The following is a 15,153-nucleotide window of genomic DNA, read 5'->3' on the forward strand; positions in this document are numbered from 1 at the left end:
TGTACTGAAGTGAGGTGCGATTTCTTGTGCGACGTAATTTGCTTATTTACGTTTTGTGCCGTGTTCCTTCTTCCTCAGTTATGGAATGATTTATCCTAGCAAATTGTTGAGGTAAGTTTTTTGCTGTGTGCTTGTGTAAGTACATTCAACTAACCCTTGGCGTCTAATAAGTTACAGGTGTGTGTGCTATTTATCAACGACTACCTGTTGGCGTCGTCAACAATCTTCAAAGGAGCGACGGAAAGAAAACATTTTCCAGTTTTAAAATATTAAAGTAAGTTTTGATCTAATCCTATGCGTTAAACTCTCCATAGTAATACATACTACATACATTCGTTATTCATTCAGCCCCCGTTATTGCTTCATTCAGCCCCCGGTGAGGACGTCATTACTTAACAGAAGCCGGTTCAACACACGCAGCTTCTGTTCATGACGTCATCACGAAACTGAAGCCAGCTGAACACGCGCAGCACGGATGGTACCGCGAGCGCAGTAGGAGGAAGGAAGAACGAGAGGAGGAAGAACGGTAAATTTGGAAGGGGGTAAGCGTTCTGCCGTCTACACAGCGGGAGTATGCCAAAACACATGTGGGAAGGGAGAGGGATATTATTCAATAAACAGCATGCGAATGTGTGCATAAAGCAAATGTGAACAGCCTCATCATTTCTATAAGCAATCCGAAAAAGTGGGTGGAGCAAACACATTGGTATGCGTGAGCGGCTGAAGAAACCAGAACGTTTAGATGTGTGCGTGACGGATGGTTCGGGCGCCTGTGGCGAAGCTCTCGACAAGCCTGCAAACGAGAGCTTTGTGGAGAGCTTTGTAGGGAGCTCAGTTTACACAGGCCGCCGTCGGTTTTTGCGTCCTTGGGGTGGTAGTTGTGCTGCCACTGGTCAATGTCCAGGAGACGACAGTGTGTCACGCACACTGTCGTACGCACACTAAGCGCGGGCCGCTTAGTGTGTGTTGTGCGCTCGGACAAGCAGGTGTTGCGAGCAGCCGGTCGAGCAGGGCTCCCGGCAGGGCACGGTACAGCTGGCGCGCGGCCGAGTTATTGTGTATTGTGCTTGTCAGTATTATTTATTATGTGTACTGTTATATTAGTGTTTTAATAAAGTACCTGATGTAAGCCAAAGACACAACAGTGGCGACGAGGATGGGATCCTCTTGCGTAAGGAGGATCCCTAGAAGAATCCGTGGTCGCCATCGCGATCGAGCGCGTCGGTTGGAGCCGGCGCCATCGCGATGGCACGGGTCCCCGCGACAGTGGGACGCCGTTCGACAAGGACCGCTGCCGCCGCCGCCGCTGTTAAGACCGTGGCCCCGGCTGTCGTCCCGCGATGGGGACAGAAGGGACAGCCGCACACACACACTCGGCGATGTTTGATTCGTCGGGCTGCAGCCCAAGGAGCGCCGTCAGTGTAAGAGGCGAATTGTCTTTCTGCCTAGCTGCCGGGCCATCATTGGTGACGCGAGAGGTCACTGAGTTGCTGCCGCTGTGTTCGACGGAGAGGGGGCGAGATGCCATGCCCCGCTGCAGCCGTCGTGTTTGACGGAGAGGAGGGCGAGGTTCCATGCCGCCCCGCTGCAGCTGTAGTGTCAACGGATGATGCCAAAGCACGTGTTGGAACAGAGAGAAAAAGTGTGGAATAAACCGCATGCGAATGTGTGCATACAGCAAAAGTAAACATGTGTGCCTCATCATTTCTATAAGCAATCCGAAAAGGGGGTGGAGCAAACACATTGGTATGCGTGAGATGCAGAAGAAATCGGAGCGTTATAGTATGTGTGAACGCGATCGTTCGGGTCGAATGCGTCTATGTGTGCGTGAAACCACATTTACACTTCTACTGCAAGTGGGTACGTAAGTGGGGCCATATGCCCAAGGACACAAAAACCGACAGCGGCCTGTGTAATCTGAGCTCCCTACAAAGCTCTCCACAAAGCTCTCCTTTGCAGGCTTGTCGAGAGCTTCGCCACAGGCGCCCGAACCATCCGTCACGCACACATCTAAACGTTCTGGTTTCTTCAGCCGCTCACGCATACCAATGTGTTTGCTCCACCCCCTTTTTCGGATTGCTTATAGAAATGATGAGGCTGTTCACATTTGCTTTATGCACACATTCGCATGCTGTTTATTGAATAATATCCCTCTCCCTTCCCACAAGTGTTTTGGCATACTCCCGCTGTGTAGACCGCAGAACGCTTTCCCCCTTCCAAATTTACCGTTCTTCCTCCTCTCGTTCTTCCTTCCTCCTACTGCGCTCGCGGTACCATCCGTGCTGCGCGTGTTCAGCTGGCATCAGTTTAGTGATGACGTCATGAACAGGAGCTGCGCGTGTTGAACCGGCTTCTGTTAAGTAATGACGTCCTCACCGGGGGCTGAATGAAGCAATAATGAATGTAAGTAGTATGTATTACTATGGAGAGTTTAGCGCATAGGATTAGATCAAAACTTACCTTAATATTTTAAAACTGGAAAACGTTTTCTTTCCGTCGCTCACTTTGAAGATTGTTGACGAGGCTAGCAGGTAGTCGTTGATAAATAGCGCACACACCTGTAACTTTTTAGACGCCAAGGGTTAGTTGAATGTACCTCCACAATCACACAGCCAGAAACTTACCTCAACAATTTGCTAGGATAAATCATTCCATTACTGAGCAAGAAGGAACCCGGCACAAAACGTAAATGAACAAAGAACGTCGCACAAAAAAACACACCTTACTTCAGTACATCCTTCCATAGGGACAGTTCTGGACAGACTGAGGATGTCTAACACCCGGATGAGCGCGATAGCAGAAAAATCATGGTGGATCGAGAGAGATGTGTAGATTCGGTTCAACGCAATCCAACGGTAGATGCATGTGTGTGTGACCAACCAAAGACTTCAGACCCCGCTCCTCGCGTATTTCATCCATAATTTTTCGTCACACGCACACACCTCTACACGGGCGGCGGTTTGCCGTCCAAAATCTAGAGAGAGAAGACAGGGCCTCTCGCTTTGGCACACAGAAAAACCTCTCAACAACTTCGGCTCTGCTACTTGGGTGTGTACGACATGATCCCATACAAAACTTAGGCTTTTGCGGACTGGGTAAGCGCGGGCCGCTTAGTGTGTGTTGTGCGCTCGGACAAGCAGGTGTCGCGAGCAGCCGGTCCATCGATCACGACAGTAATGTCGTTGATGCAAGCGGTTACGGTCATGGATTACTGCGCTGTGCAAATGGAAATGGCGGCGTGGTGGAAATAACACTGCAAAATATGTTATACGTTCCGACGTTAAAAACGGGACTCATTTCAGTGGACAAAATTACCGCCAAACGATTTTCAGCGGTGTTTAAAGCAAATAGTTGCGAGGTTCGCAATGCAGATGGAAAATTGATGACTGTGGGGACGCGTTCCGGTTGTTTATACCATTTACAATTAGCTGAAGCATCGAGAATGGCTAAAGTTACGGCTAGATGATAGCTACTTGTATGCGGCTACAAATGACAGCTACCAATTTCTTTTGTTCTTAATGTCAAATGTAGTTGCGGGATGTAGCTATCGTTTGGGAGCCCAGCTATGCTAGTTTAGTTTGCTGTCATAATGCGCTTGTCATTTATGGTTGATTTGTGTTTATACTTGTAGCGATTGATTGGTTTGTGCTTTGCTCCATATGTTTTATTGTTTTGTTAAGGACGACAATAAAATTGATCAAGCTCAACTTCTACCAGCTATTGCTTCTGAAGTGGCCACTTTAATGATGCTTCTTATTGAAGAGGAGGAAGAAGAAAATCAACAGGAAATCGAAAGGCGCTGCTGGATGACCGATAACTTCCTGGAGCGGGAAAGTGTGTGGAGCTGGTTGTTTGGCTTCGTGCAATTTCTTTTTTGGTGCGTCTGTAGGTGTTCATCAGGTTTTTCCATTTTTCCTGGGCGTCCTCTGGTTTTTCGTCTAGCGCTGCCCCAATTTCTCGCCAAGCCTGGTGGCGTATTTCGTGGTTTTTATACTGCCGCTCGGAATCCTTCCACAGACATGGATATGTTCCAACCAGCTGGATCAGGTGCAATACCTTTTCCGTTGCTTGTATTGGCTAAAAACAAAGGAATTATAGGACAATAATGATTATTTATTTGGGAGAACCAATAAACTTAGGTTTTTTTTATTTTTATATGAACCAATTAGTGTTTCCATGTCGAATTTATCTGTCGATGCTATCTTTGACCGGCGTACCAAATATGTCTGTCTTGGATGTTCCTAAGAAAACTGATAATAGTCCCAAATGTGTGCCCAACAAAAACAAGACATTTTTTCAATAATTGTGTTTCCAACCTACCTTTACTCGTTTTACCTACCGAGACCCACTGTTTATAATTTTAAATTATTTTATAACATTTTCTTTCATATTAAATTTAAATTTTTGAAATAATTATGCAATTTAAAAATAAATTTTATTTTTCAATGTCACTTTCCAACACTTCAATGTATGGTATAAACATGAGCGATAACAGATATGTCACTGTGTAGCCGCTCGTAACCCGCATACATCGGGTTACGAGCGGCGACAAGCTGACAGTTCTAGAACAAAGGAAATCGGTAGCTGTCATTTGTAGCCGCATACAAGTAGCTATCATCTAGCCTTAGCTTAAGGAAAAGGAACATAACAGCAATTGCTTGAATTCGTGGCATCTGCGTCTTGGACATCGAGACTCAAATATGATCCTAAGGATGGTAAACGAGGATTTGGGCACAGGAATGAAGTTCGTCGACTGCGGTATTCACCAATCCTGCGAAACGTGTATCGAGGGTAAGTCAGTACGTAACCCTTTTCCTACAGCAACTGAGAAGAGATCGACGAAGATTTTGGACCTGGTTTATACTTTGTTATGTATGGTCCAATCTGCTGTTGGGAATTATTGCGCTACCTGGCCAACCGCCTTTTGACGTCTGTCAATTTCGAGCGCGCCTTCGGGTTAAGCTTCGCTTTTTACGCACTCCCGCTCTATCTTGAAAACAAACTTAACGTGAATAAAACTTGAACCGAATTATTAAACACAAAATACAACATTTTGGTGTCAGAAGTGGGATTCCTCGCAAAGTGAAACGGATTGAAAACACAATGGCTCAGCTTGATCACGAATCTATGACACAGCTTTCGACAATGATCGCCCAAGCGATAAAATCGGCAATAGGTACACCCAACGCGCAGGTGAATAGAGACGACGCTGCTCGCCAACCAAAAGTGCCAACATTCTCGCACCCGGCTTTTCATGCGTCGGATGAATCAACAGTCGAAGACTATTTCAACAGACTGGAGTGGGCGCTAAAACTGAGCAATATCCCCACCGATAAATACGCGGACTATGCGCGCGTGCACATGGGAACAGAATTAAACAATGCTCTTAAATTTCTCGTCACCCCAAAGCGGCCAGAGGAAATTTCCTACGAAGAGCTTCGAAAAACACTCGAGAACCACTTCGACCAGAAGAAGAACAAGTTTGTTGAGAGTGTCAAATTCCGTAACATTTTGCAACAAAGGGGCGAAATGATTTCACAATTTGTTCTACGACTCAAACAAGGGGCTGCCTACTGTGAGTATGACGATTTTCTCGACAGAATGTTGATTGAACAAATGCTCCACGGCATGGAAGCACGCGACATTTGTGACGAAATCATCGCAAAAAACCCCAGCACGTTTAAAGAAGCTTTTGATATCGCATTAACGCTCGAAGCCACACGGAATACAGTTCGTGATATCTCCACGGCGACACCGTCGGCGTTAGCAGAAGCTACCAATAAGTTGGGTTATGAAAACCCTCAGACTAAAAAGCAACAACCATTCCGTCGAGCAGAACCTCCTACCAAAACGCTCGCTTCACATTCCAGATGGACACACGAACAAAGCAACAACACTGCAGCTACGCCCTGTAACGGTTATGGTGGGCCGCATCCAAGAAGCCTTTGCCGCTTTCGCAACGCCCTATGCCATACATGTAACAAAAAAGGTCACATTTCGCAGGTTTGCCGAGCAGGAAACACACCACGCGAACGATCGAACATTGATCAGGTTGCGGATTTCAACATCGATCCTGTACAATCCATTAATACGATACGCAACTCAGCTCCCGCCGCCAAATTGATGATCGATATAAAAATTGATGGAAAACGCACCAGCATGGAACTCGACACGGGAGCACCGTGTGGGATTATGGGGGAGACCACGTTACGGTCACTAAAAACAAACTATTCTTTTCTTCCTACAGATAGGCAGTTTACCAGCTACACCGGTCACCGCATCCATTGTCTGGGCCGATTGCCCGTAAACGTGTCTGTTGGCACGGTAACCCGTCGGTTAAACCTGTACATAGTAGCGGGACAAACAGACGCCCTCTTCGGTCGTGAGTGGATCGCCCAATTCGTTGATCAGATAGACCTTGGCAAAATGATAGCTCCAAACACACATGTCAACGCTGTTACTAGCTCGAAGCTCACGATAGAACACGAAACCCAGTTGAATTCGTTGCTCGACAGTTTCCGTTCCGTGTTTAGCGACGTTCCAGGTAAATTGACCGGACCGCCAGCATCAGTGCATCTCAAACCTGATGCAACGCCAATTTTTGCTAAAGCCCGAGATGTGCCATTGGCGTTACGCGATAAGTACGCAGCAGAAATCGAAAAAAAACTCAAATCAGGGTTTTACGAAAAGGTGGAATTTTCCGAGTGGGCTTCGCCGACCCACGTTGTGGCTAAGAAAAATGGTAATATCCGAATTACTGGCAACTATAAGCCCACAGTAAACCCAAGAATGATTATTGACGAACATCCTATACCTAGAGTGGAAACCATTTTCAACCGTATGAAGGGAGCCACACTTTTCTGCCACTTAGACATAACCGATGCGTACACGAACTTGACAATCGATGAAGAGTTTCGTAAAATCCTCACCCTGAATACCACCACGCATGGACTCATACGTCCGACACGAGCCGTGTATGGCGCGGCAAATATCCCTGCTATTTGGCAGCGCCGAATGGAAACAGTACTACACGGCTTAACCAACGTAGTGAGTTTCTATGATGACATTATTGTTTTCGCTGCCGATTTCGAAGCACTGCTAGTAGCCCTCGATTCCACATTAAGTCGATTGGAACAGAGTGGTCTAAAACTAAATCGATCAAAATGCGTGTTTGCGGTACGATCTCTTGAGTGTTTGGGACACTGCATCGACCAAGAAGGTTTGCACAAGTCCTCAAAACATATTGAAGCCATACGAGATGCACCAAGACCATCAACACCAGAAGAGTTGCAACTTTTTTTAGGCAAAGCAACCTATTATTCGGCATTCATTCCGAATCTCTCTGCGAGAACGAAAGTGCTGCGTGACATGTTACAAACAAGCAATTTTGAATGGTCACCAGAAGCAGACGAATCATACCAAGACGTGAAAGAAACATTAATATCACCACAGGTCCTCATGCAATACGACCCAACCTTACCGCTAATTCTAGCTACAGATGCGAGCAAAACCGGCTTAGGTGCAGTTCTTTCTCACCGTCTGAGTAACGGAACAGAACGTCCAATCGCCTACGCTAGCTGCAGTTTGTCATCAACCGAGCAACGCTATCCGGTCATTGATAAAGAAGCTTTGGCAATCGTGTGGGCCATTAAGAAATTCTTTCACTACTTGTACGCACGCAAGTTCATACTGATCACAGACCACAAACCGCTGACTCAAATTTTTCATCCGGAAAAATCATTACCAACCCTATGCATTAGTCGGATGGCGAATTATGCCGACTATTTGTCACACTTCAATTTTACAATTGAATACAGACCAACAAACCAAAATACCAATGCCGACTATTGTTCCCGTATCCCAAGTACATCTACGCTATCTGATGTGAATTGCCTTTCTCTTCATGAGGGAGGAAATGCCCAAGACGAGTTTGAGAGCTATGTCTTGCACCAGATCCAACAGCTACCAGTACGAGCAGAACACATCGCGCACGAGACACGCAAAGATCCTAACCTCGGGAAAATCTTACAGGAGCTCGAAATGGGCCGAAGTCTTGCACACGCTGGATACAAAGCACCAGAAGCAAAGTATACATTGGTAGCTGGCTGCCTACTATTTGAACACCGGGTGGTTATCCCAACAATCCTCCGCCCAGCGATCCTGAACGACCTACATACTGGGCACATTGGTATCGTAAAAATGAAATCGATGGCACGTTCCTATGTCTACTGGCCAGGGATAGATATGGAAATCGAGCGAACCGCCAAATCGTGTGTACAATGCGCACAACAAGCGACAGCACCACCGAAGTTCAGTAGTCACCATTGGGAGTACCCATCCAACCCGTGGGAGAGAATACACATCGACTACGCTGGACCCGTATCAGGAGCGATGTTATTGCTGGTGGTTGACGCGTACAGCAAGTGGGTCGAAGTAAAAATAACGCACTCCACAACATCTGCCGCCACCATTGATCTGCTAGATGGACTGTTTGCTACGTATGGTGCGCCAGTAACAGTAGTGTCGGATAATGGAACCCAATTTACATCCGCCGAGTTTAAATCGTTCCTTCAAAGAAGTGGTGTAAAATTCCATAAACTATCCGCACCGTACCACCCGGCGACGAATGGACAAGCTGAACGCTACGTCCAGACAGTGAAGCGTGCATTGAAAGCGATGGGAACATCAAGCCATAACCTACAGGCAAACCTCAATCTCTTCTTACAACAATATCGCAAAGCACCTCATAACGAAACAGGAGAATCACCAGCGAATCTGTTCCTGGGTCGAAACATCAGAACACGCTTAGATCTAGTTCGACCGCAAAACACACACGCTAGACTCACTGAAAAGCAACATATGGAATTCAAAGCAAATTATCGCTCTTTCTTGCCGGGACAACAAATCTATTGCTTATCTGGTAACTCGCAAATGGATAAGTGGATACCGGCAACGGTGCATGCTCGCTTAGGAGACCTACATTACGATGTTTTATATCAAGGAAAACATCTGAAGCGACATGTAGACTAGATCAGATCTTTCCTGAGCAACAATCAGTCCACCAAAGTAACGAACGAACCGGAGACAACCCGAGCAGGTAGAGAAAATCAACACAGGCACTACTACGGCAACACCCAACCGACACAACTACGATCCAGCGGAGAAGATTCCCCAGACATGTCCTCCGATGGAACCGAGTCATCCAGTACAGAGTACGCAACACCGATTAGCAGCCCCGAACCAATTGCTAGAAACACTCCACCAGTACTACGTCGCAGCGACAGGGCACGCCGCCCACCTCTGAGGTACTCGCCGTAGTTCCTCTTTAAGAAGGGAGGAAATGTTATGTATGGTCCAACCTGCTGTTGGGAATTATTGCGCTACCTGGCCAACCGCCTTTTGACGTCTGTCAATTTCGAGCGCGTCTTCGGGTTCAGCTTCGCTTTTTACGCACTCCCGCTCTATCTTGAAAACAAACTTAACGTGAATAAAACTTGAACCGAATTATTAAACACAAAATACAACACACTTATTTATGCGGTCCAATGCGTACGGCTACACCCGGGGGAAAGAGATATCTGATGACGATGATAGACGACTTTAGCCGGTATACCATCGTGTATTTGTTAGAGAGGAAATGCGAAGCAGCTGAAAGATAAAGGAGTATGTTCGTTACGTGGAGAATCTCTTTGCACGCAAGCCTCGAACAATAAGATCCGATGGTGGTGGTGAGTACGTTAATGAAGACCTACGTATTTTCTTTGTAGAAGAAGGCATTAAGGCACAATACACGACAGCCTACTCACCACAACAAAATGGCGTAGCAGAGAGGAAAAATCGATCTATAGAGGAGATGACAACAACGATGCTCCTGGATGCCGGATTGGATAAGCGGTACTGGGGCGAGGCAGCTCTAACGGCTGTATACCTGCAAAACAAATTACCATCACGATCTGTAAGTACTACTCCCTATGAGCTGTGGTTTGGTCGGAAGCCGGAAATAGGTCACCTTAAAGTGTATGGTTGTCCAGCATACGTACACATTCCTAACGTCAATAGAGGAAAGTTTGACAGTAGGGCTCGAAAACTAATTTCCATAGGGTACTCGCCAGATCATAAAGGTTACCGTTTCGTTAACACTGAGACCAACAGGATCACGATTAGCCGGGACGTAACATTTTTGGAAGATGGTATGATGTCTACCCATTGTAATAGTCCCGTAAAGAAGCAGAGTAAAGTAACAGAACCGTCGCAGGAATCAGGGTGGCCACTCGAATCAGGATTTTAAATTTCCGGGTTTTCCCCGGTTTTCCCCGGAATTTTTGGAGTTTTTCCGGTTCCCTATGCTTCGTGTGCCGGTTTTATCGATACTTTAATTCCAAATTATTATATCATGCGTTTTCAAAAATCGTTATCTAGAGGATGGTAAGTAAACACGGACATTACGGGAAAGATGGAAACTTGTCATAAAAAAGTGCATAAAAGTTATTAGTGAATTATTCAACAATTTAATATTTAATCTAGAGGTGTGACAACACATTTGAGAACCATTTTTGGCATGATTTCTATCAAATTTGTACAAACAAATTTTCAATCGTGTGCTCGTTTGTGGATCTAATTTGGCTACTTTGGATCTTTAGCTATTTAAATATGTATTCTTTATAGTTTCGGAAGTTTTATACGAGCAAACAACTGATGAAAAAACGACAAAAAAAGCTTTACAAATATTGCTTTTTGGTGGTTTAGCATCATGACACTAACGTGTAAAGACTTTACCCCGTGGCAAAGATATTTTTCATCTGCTATCAATTGTTGATTAACAGATGTCATCTTACTTACTTACTTACTTATCCGGCGCTACAACCGCTTTGCGGTCTTGGCCTGCCTCAGGAGTGTCCGAAACCGCTCACGGTCTCGCGCCTTCGTCTGCCAGTCCGTTATCCCGGCCTCAATGGCGGACGCCTCCACGCCATCTTGCCACCTCAATTTGGGCCTACCACGCCTCCTCTGTCCTTGTGGACGGCCTAAAAAGACTTTACGGGCTGGGTCGTCCGTTTCCATGCGTAAAACATGGCCAGCCCACCGGAGCCTGGCGAGCTTGATACGCTGTACGACAGTGAGGTCGCCGTACATCTCGTATAGCTCGTCATTATAGCGGCTCCTCCATTGTCCTTCCACACATACGGGGCCAAGCATCCTTCTGAGCATCTTCCTCTCGAACGCGGCCAAGAGGGTTTCGTCAGATTTGGACAGTGTCCATGTCTCAGAGGCGTATGTGAGTACTGGTACTATATAGGTACTATATAGTCCCAGATAGTTTCCTTGTTATTTTTCAGCCGACGGATAGCCTTTCGTGTTTCTTCTATGCTAGGTGGCAGTAGCATGACACTATCTGCTAGTGGCGCTTCTAGCTGTTCGCTAAACTGGTCATTGAGTAATTCATCAAAGTACTGAGCCCACCGCGAGAGGACCTCTGGCTGGTTACTGCCCAGATCTCAATCCTTGTTGCGCCAGCAGGTAACCTTAGGTACAACGTTGTTTCGGTGACCTGCTATCGCTAGGTAAAACTTTCGTGTCGGTCCGTACGCCTTTCTGGTTTGCTCGAGTTCCCGCATGTTTTGCTCTTCCAAAGCATGCTTCTTGGAGCGGTGAACTCGTTTCTCTTCGCGTCTGAGCCGTGAGTATTCCTCTGCGCATGCCCGCGTTCTATGCTGTTGCTGCATTGCTCGGTATGCAGTATTCTTACGTTCGGTCACTTGTCTGCATTCATCGTCGAACCAGCCAGATTTGGTGTTGCCACGACGTGGTGGGAGTATATTTCTTGCACAGTTTATTATTTTTGTTTTTAGAGCGTTCCACCTCTCGCTCGTAGTTTCATAACTGTTACTATATAGTCCATAGGTATAGGTATGGACTATATAGTCCCAGCTTCGTCCGTCGCGACAGGTTCTTTGAGGTGAACTGCTTTTTCAGGCTGTAGAATGACCTTTTGGCAGCCAGCATCCTTGCGCGCAACTCAGCTTCCATGCTATTGTCGTTGCTGACCTTTGACCCAAGATAGGTGAATTGTGGGACGACTTCAAACGTGCGTTCACCTATCTGTACATCTTCTTCTTCTTCTTCTTTGGCTCAACAACCGATGTCGGTCAAGGCCTGCCTGTACCCACTTGTGGGCTTGGCTTTCAGTGACTAATTGATTCCCCCCCATAGCAGGATAGTCAGTCCTACGTATGGCGCGGCGCGATCTATTTGGGGATTGAACCCATGACGGGCATGTTGTTAAGTCGTACGAGTTGACGACTGTACTACGAGACCGGCCAATCACGCCTACATCACGCTGTACATCACGCCTACGTAAATTCTGATTATTTATTGGTAGGCCCGCTGATGTTGCCACCATCAGTTTGGTCTTTGCCTCGTTTATCTGCAATCCGAGGTTCTCTGCCGCCTGATCGATCCCTTGGTAGGCTTCTGCTACATAGGAGAGCCGCAGACCAATGATGTCTATATCATCAGCGTATACCAGGATCTGGGTTGACTTACAGAAGATGGTTCCCGTAGTCTCCACCCTCGAGTCGCGGATGGCCCTCTCTAGTGCCAGGTTGAATAGGAGACAAGCAAGCCCGTCTCCCTGGCGCAGACCTTTGGTGGTAGCAAAAGGTCCTGAGAGTTTTCCATCCACCCTCACCTGGCATCCCAAGTGCCACAAATCCACTAAACGACCACTAAACGGCTTCTAAACGACTCAAGCACTCTACCTAAACAGAATATAGAAAGACTTCGTTTAGCAGACGGCAAACGACTCATGCATTCTAAAAATAGCAAAAAACCGGTGGCGCCATCTGTGTGTGGGATACTTAACCAGTTGAGCTTCCTCGCTTGGAGGAGACCTTTCTCATTTCCTTTGTACTGTTGTATGGTTTCGCATTGAAGTTATGCATCGCTAGAACTAGAACGACGATACGATTGTTTAAATACTAAACTCCAATGGAAACCACCAGCACTGAAGCAAATGAGATTTGAGTAATGGTCGTTGGTGTTGATACCCACGTATCTGACCACACGACCATTCATATAGATTTTTGCTCGGAAAGTTAGAAGGCTATATACGTCATGATAAGATGAAACTTGTCGAAACACATTGCAAGAAAAGGATAGCAATATAATAATCAGTTTTAATACGCCATCTATTGATCAAAGCAATGAAGCTGTGGAGCTTTCTTTTTTTTCTAAGGATATTCAATTTTCCAGTCGTTTAAGCTTAATCTGAGGCGCTTGGGATGTGACGTTGGTCATAGTCATTCTAACTAGCCTTATCAGTTTGGCCGGGATTCCAAATGAGCTCATAGCGTCGTACAGTTTTACCCTGGCTATGCTCTCATATGCGGCTTTCAAGTCTATGAAGAGATGGTATGTGTCGTTTCTGTATTCAGCCATCTTCTCCAAGATCTGCCGCATGGTGAAGATCTGATCAGTGGTTGATTTTCCGTTTCGGAATCCTCTTTGATAGTTTCCGACTATCATTTTTTTAGCCAGGGCAGCTGTAGTATATGTCGTAGCAATGCTTACCACGTCTGTTCTACACACCGTTCCCTAGCCACCGAATCTCTTGTAGAGCTACGAGGTCCATGCTCAGTGTGGCTAGGGCATCGTCAAGTTTTTTCAAGGCTCCGGCTTCGCTTAGAGTGCGTACGTTCCATGAGCCCATTTTAAGAGTAGTCCTGGGGCATTGCGTAAGGTCGGTATCGTTGGTTCCGTTTCGATGATTCCTGGTGCTTTCCGTAGTCTATAAATCGATGGGTCTGGGTGACTGGCCCCGCGCCCACGTGACAGTTTTGTTTAGCGTCGGGCTGCCCCCCCCCCCCCGACGTTCAGGCACTCAGTTTCCCGGGATACCCACCCCCCTCCTGGTTTGCCATATGCCACCATCCGCCCAAGGGGTTGGATTAAGCCCGTGTACCCAAGCTTGGATATGTGGTGACACACGTTACCACTCTGCACGACGAGGACGTGTCGGAATAGGAGATGGATGGGAGAGCCTGTATTAACCCTCGAGGGGACTTCGGACCTCATCCCATTGCAGAGCATCATACAACCTTAAACAGATGTCATCACACAACCTTTAAAAAGGGTAACCTGAAGTCATGAACCAGCCAGACACTGCAAAATGCATACAAATCTGCGAAGAACGGATTTCCTGTTAAATAGCAGCCATTCATTATGCTGTTACTCGCACGACGCTGAAGATAGACCTCACGAATAGATACAGGAGATTTCAGGGACACTTTTTTGAATATGTTTTACGGGAAGTGTACTTTATGTGATAACAAAACAAAGGAACAACGATAGGACTGCAGAAGCGACGCCACCTCAACCATCAGTGCCAGTGTGGGAACCCAGTCACCCAGGAGGAATGAAGGTAGAGGCCCGAAACCAAAATGCAAAATGCCAATTTACAGACGTTGTGTGATTGGGTAACCTTAAAATTGCTAAAGGGGACAAAAATTATCAGTTATGTTAAAAACTTGGGATCGCTCACTAAATCCACCGTTAAATTCGACACGACCGCAACTTCACGAGAGTTGAATAACAAAAGACGAGTGCAAGGTAGAACGAATAGGCACACCACACCCGAAATATGCAAGAGCCAATATCGGTGAACGTAAGTATTGCACCAGTGCGAATGAGAAGTATAGTACATATATTGCACATATTATATTATATAGTACCATATGTGAGAAACGGAAAATGTTGTCCTTACACATAGGTGTGATGTTGCTGGCCTGTGGTAAGTTGGGAACAATATACAAAACATATTTCAACATTGGGGCCCTTTCCGTTTTAAGTTCGTAGGCTGAAATTTCAGCCTGTCAGCTGTTTGCATTGTATAGCAGTTTTCGAGCAGCTATCTAAGTGAGTAGAATATACAGGTGGGCTTATCCCAAGGTGTATGAATTTAGAAGGCTGATTTTTATCGCTTCTGCTTCTGAATGAAGATTTTACGAGTGTTTTGAGTATTCGTCAAGCCTCCGGAAAGCTCGTTTGAGCAAAAGTTTTCACTCGTTCTGTTAAAAAGTTATGCTCAAAATTGGTTATAAAAAAATGCTATGAGACCACCTGGACTACATACACTTTGATTCTATATTGCATCAC

The 15,153-nt window shown here is 46.1% G+C and overlaps 2 long non-coding RNA genes across 3 annotated transcripts; both read right to left on the bottom strand.

Annotated features, from left to right (window-relative positions):
* Window positions 1-1,939: 1,939 nt before the first annotated feature.
* LOC120906369 lies at window positions 1,940-2,893 on the bottom strand. 2 transcript variants are annotated; one of them, XR_005740078.1, is made up of 3 exons: window positions 2,625-2,893; window positions 2,461-2,564; window positions 1,940-2,382 (listed from the first exon to the last, which is right to left on the bottom strand). It is a non-coding gene; the product is annotated as an uncharacterized LOC120906369 (long non-coding RNA). The 2 variants fall into 2 exon arrangements; XR_005740079.1 differs by having other exon boundaries at window positions 2,461-2,558; window positions 2,625-2,892.
* Window positions 2,894-3,810: 917 nt separating this feature from the next.
* LOC120906474 lies at window positions 3,811-4,357 on the bottom strand. Its single transcript, XR_005740095.1, has 3 exons — window positions 4,340-4,357; window positions 4,163-4,250; window positions 3,811-4,077 (listed from the first exon to the last, which is right to left on the bottom strand). It is a non-coding gene; the product is annotated as an uncharacterized LOC120906474 (long non-coding RNA).
* Window positions 4,358-15,153: the final 10,796 nt, after the last annotated feature.

The sequence above is a fragment of the Anopheles arabiensis genome, chromosome X (assembly GCF_016920715.1).
Source record: "Anopheles arabiensis isolate DONGOLA chromosome X, AaraD3, whole genome shotgun sequence".
Lineage (NCBI taxonomy): Eukaryota > Metazoa > Arthropoda > Insecta > Diptera > Culicidae > Anopheles > Anopheles arabiensis.